Here is a 4,656-nt window from a genome sequence, read left to right as displayed (position 1 = left end):
TAAACAATGTATATATTTGGAAATGAATCTAACATTTTTATATAATTTAGTATGTCAATAGGAGGATATTCTTTTATTTGTAAAATTTATTTTAAAACTTTTAATTCTGAAAATAAATCTAAACTATCAATATCATAATAAACATTATGTTTGGGAAGAGATTCAAGATGAAGTACTATTGTAGCTCCACTTAACAATAATAAATATCTAGCAATCTCAAAATGTATAAATAAAGACATATTTATTATATTATTCAATGAATTAACACTAATAAAAATTATATATATTTATTCTAAGTTATAAGTTTTTGTTTTTTGGATTGAGATATTTTTAAAATTATTTTTTTGCTTGCTTTATGTGATACTATAGTTTATAGTATATTACTACTAATATATGTAGGGACACGATTTATTTAACGGCCCAAGAATGACGTTGGGCTCGTAAGTAAAGGGCCCTAACAATATGATTTGTAGAGAGTGGGCTTGAAAGGCAGGACCTTAGCCGCAGGTTAACGGTTTAGTCGGGGTTTCTGTGGAAGCTTCTCTATGGGTGGACTTAGTTTGACTAGCTAAGCCTCTCATTAGAGTGAGTTACAGGGTTTAAGTCCTCGGACGCTGTCCGAGGAGCTTTTACTCTTCCCTTTTTCTCCCCTTTGCAGGATTTTTCCTCCTCCAGCGGGGGGAGGGCCCCCCTTTCTTCTTCGCTTTCTTTTCCTTTTATACTAGTGTTCCTTCCCCTTTTAGTGTCCACGTGTAAGTTCTTACTTTCTGGGGTGCAGACTTGTCCTGTCAACCCATACCTAGAGTGGTTAGGGGTTGTTGGAAAAGTTAAATAGCATGGTTTGGTGCATGGGCTTGTTAGATACAGGGTTTTGTATTATGATGTTGGCAGCTTTTTCCCTTGTCCTGCCCCTATACTGAGTTTGCCCCTTTCTTCAGGCATTTTGTGAGGTGCTGAGCCTGAGGTCGTCCTCGGCAATATCCTTATGCTCGTTTTGGGATTTCATTATGCGTCCTCGGCGAATGGTTCTCCTCGGCTTGGGCCTCTGGCCCTAATGTAGAGTGGGCCTGGGCAGCGAATTCTCTGGCCCCACAATAGCCCCTCAAAATCCTGCTGCCCGACTTTTTAGTTGGGGAGAAGGGTTTTGGTGATGTTGGGCCTACATCATAGCTCGCTCAAATTCTGTACTCTACTAATATTTGTGTTTTTCCATTTACATGGGAGACGTGCCAAATTAAGAAGCATTCCTTTATCCACTCACGCGGAGTCCTTTGACGCTTCAATACTCGTGGCGCGCCTTCACGAGGATCTTCAGATCCTACGGTTGCGAATGGTGTTGGAAATTGAGCCAAATCTGCCTTGTCCGTAGCATTACTTGGAAAGCTGCACGAATTGAATGCCACCACCTTACCCTTTATATAAGTAGGATAGAAGGTTATTCTCCTTACATACAAACCCTTCGGCTCTCTTCAAAATCATAATCCTTCAGCTTTAATCAGTGCTATCCACCCTTTGTGCAATATGTTAGAGACACGGGCAGGGGTAAAGGAACTTCATTTGCCACAGAGGCGCCGGGTCCTTCTGAGACTGAAGGTGGCGTGGTCTGGACAGGGGAGGCACAGATTCAAGGGAATCCTCCGTTTTGACAATGGGGAAATGATATTTCTCCCTCTTTCAGTTAAAATCCGAAGCAGGTACTGGTCGCATCAGATTCTTGGTGCGTCAGAAGTAAGGTTCTCCGCCATCAGCGTCGTCTGCTCTATCGCAGGCGTGGTTTTACGGAGGCTCATCAACTTTCGGCTCCCTGCACCTTTTCTTCAACGGTGCTAGCCTCAAGTTGGGCTCCCTGCACCTTTTCTTCAACGGTGCTAGTCCGAAGTTGGGTTCTTTGGCTGCCTGAGTTATAGGCATGTAAAAGTATTGATGAATGGTTTCCTTAGATAACATCTTGGAACGGCAGCATCCCCCTTCCCCGCGCCTCTTCCTCGGCTTTTCCTTCATTCCCTTGTATTTTTTCTTTTCGCTTATGTAGTCAGTTCGAATATTAGCTTATTCAAGCTCTTTCATTGTACGTTGTATTATTTCTTTGTCTTAATAAAAGAAGAATTTATGAATTTATTTCTTTTTAAATACTCTTCCTTTCTGCAACAATTATTTTGTGAACGGGTGTGCTACATGTGTGTTTTTCTTTAATGATACTTAGAGCAGGATACCTTGTAACAGAACCCTACTAGTTCTAATTTATCGACATTATCAAGCATAATAATGATAATTCCCAATAGATTAAACTCATGAAACTAACCGAGATAACAGCTGAGTACTCCGTAATGCATGCGAGGCGACCGTTCGAGAACGATAGACTCTAAATATACCATCCGAGAGGGTTGCCGAGCAGTGAGGGACTTCGGCCGTGTTTTTTGATAACGCCTGACCCTATAAAAGTTGCACCAATTCCCTTGGTATTGAGGATCCGAGGGCAGGCTGAGTATTTTATTCAATCTAGGGATTAACCCAACTATCAATGGGTAACCCTTCTCCGGGGTAGATTCTAAGGGCCATATAACGTCCAGGTTGTGTCCAAAACCTGCATTTTTCCTCTTAAGTAGGTGGTTTTCCCAGAGGCTTGAGTCCGAGGACCATACAAGGTCTTGGTTCTGTCCAAAACTTGTAGTTTTTCTTCTAAATAGTTGGTTTCCCCAGAGGCTTGAGTCTGAAGACCATACAAGGCCTTGGTTCTGTCCAAAACTTGTAGTTTTTCTTCTAAGTAGTTGGTTTCCCCAGAGGCTTGAGTCCGAGGACCATACAAGGCTTTGATTCTGTCCAAAACTTCTAGTTTTTCTTCTAAGTAGTTGGTTTCCCTAGAGGCTTGAGTCCAAGGACCATATAAGGCCTTGGTTCTAGGACCATACAAGGCTTTGGTTCTGTCCAAAACTTGTAGTTTTTCTTCTAAGTAGTTGGTTTCCCCAGAGGCTTGAGTCCGAGGACCATACAAGGCCTTGGTTCTATCCAAAACTTGTAATTTTTCTTCTAAGTAGTTGGTTTCCCCAGAGGCTTGAGTCCGAGGACCATACAAGGCCTTGGTTCTGTCCAAAACTTATAGTTTTTCTTCTAAGTAGTTGGTTTCCCTAGAGGCTTGAGTCCGAAGACCATACAAGGCCTTGGTTCTGTCCAAAACTTGTAGTTTTTCTTCTAAGTAGTTGGTTTCCCCAGAGGCTTGAGTCCGAAGACCATACAAGGCCTCGGTTCTGTCCAAAACTTGTACTTTTTCTTCTAAGTAGTTGGTTTCCCCAGAGGCTTGAGTCCGAGGATCATACAAGGCCTTGGTTCTGTCCAAAAATTCTAATTTTTCTTCTAAGTAGTTGGTTTCCCCAAAAACTTGAGTCTGAGGACCATACAAGGCATTGGTTCTGTCCAAAACTTGTAGTTTTTCTTCTAAGTAGTTGGTTTCCCCAGAGGCTTGAGTCCGAAGACCATACAAGGCCTTGGTTCTGTCAAAAACTTGTAATTTTTCTTCTAAGTAGTTGGTTTCCCCAAAGGCTTGAGTCCGAGGACCATACAAGGCCTTGGTTCTGTCCAAAACTTGTAATTTTTCTTCTAAGTAGTTGGTTTCCCCAGAGGCTTGAGTCCGAGGACCATACAAGGCCTTGGTTCTGTCCAAAACTTGTAGTTTTTCTTCTAAGTAGTTGATTTCCCCAGAGGCTTGAGTCCGAAGACCATACAAGGCATTGGTTCTGTCCAAAACTTGTAATTTTTCTTCTAAGTAGTTGGTTTCCCCAGAGGCTTGAGTCCGAAGACCATACAAGGCCTTGGTTCTGTCCAAAACTTGTAATTTTTCTTCTAAGTAGTTGGTTTCCCCAGAGGCTTGAGTCCGAGGACCATACAAGGCCTTGGTTCTGTCCAAAACTTCTAATTTTTCTTCTAAGTAGTTGGTTTCCCCATAGGCTTGAGTTCGAGGACCATACAAGGCCTTGGTTCTGTCCAAAACTTGTAGTTTTTCTTCTAAGTAGTTGGTTTCCCCAGAGGCTTGAGTCCGAAGACCATACAAGGCCTTGGTTCTGTCCAAAATTTGTAATTTTTCTTCTAAGTAGTTGGTTTCCCCAGAGGCTTGAGTCCGAGGACCATACAAGGCCTTGGTTCTGTCAAAAACTTCTAATTTTTCTTCTAAGTAGTTGGTTTCCCCAGAGGCTTGAGTCCGAGGACCATACAAGGCCTTGGTTCTGTCCAAAACTTGTAGTTTTTCTTCTAAGTAGTTGGTTTCCCCAAAGGCTTGAGTCCGAAGACCATACAAGGCCTTGGTTCTGTTCAAAACTTGTAGTTTTTCTTCTAAGTAGTTGCTTTCCCCAGAGGCTTGAGTCCGAAGACCATACAAGGCCTTGGTTCTGTCCAAAACTTGTAGTTTTTCTTCGAAGTAGTTGGTTTCCCCAGAGGCTTGAGTCCGAGGACCATACAAGGCCTTGGTTCTGTCCAAAACTTGTAGTTTTTCTTCTAAGTAGTTGGTTTCCCCAGAGACTTGAGTTCGAAGACCATACAAGGCCTTAGTTCTGTCCAAAACTTGTAATTTTTCTTCTAAGTAGTTGGTTTCCCCAGAGGCTTAAGTCCGAGAACCATACAAGGCCTTGGTTCTGTCCAAAACTTGTAGTCGTTCATTTAGTTATT

The sequence above is a fragment of the Quercus robur genome, chromosome 5, assembly GCF_932294415.1.
Source record: "Quercus robur chromosome 5, dhQueRobu3.1, whole genome shotgun sequence".
NCBI classification, from domain to species: Eukaryota; Viridiplantae; Streptophyta; class Magnoliopsida; order Fagales; family Fagaceae; genus Quercus; species Quercus robur.
The sequence above is the reverse complement of the archived record's forward strand: the minus strand, read 5'-3'. Positions refer to the sequence as shown.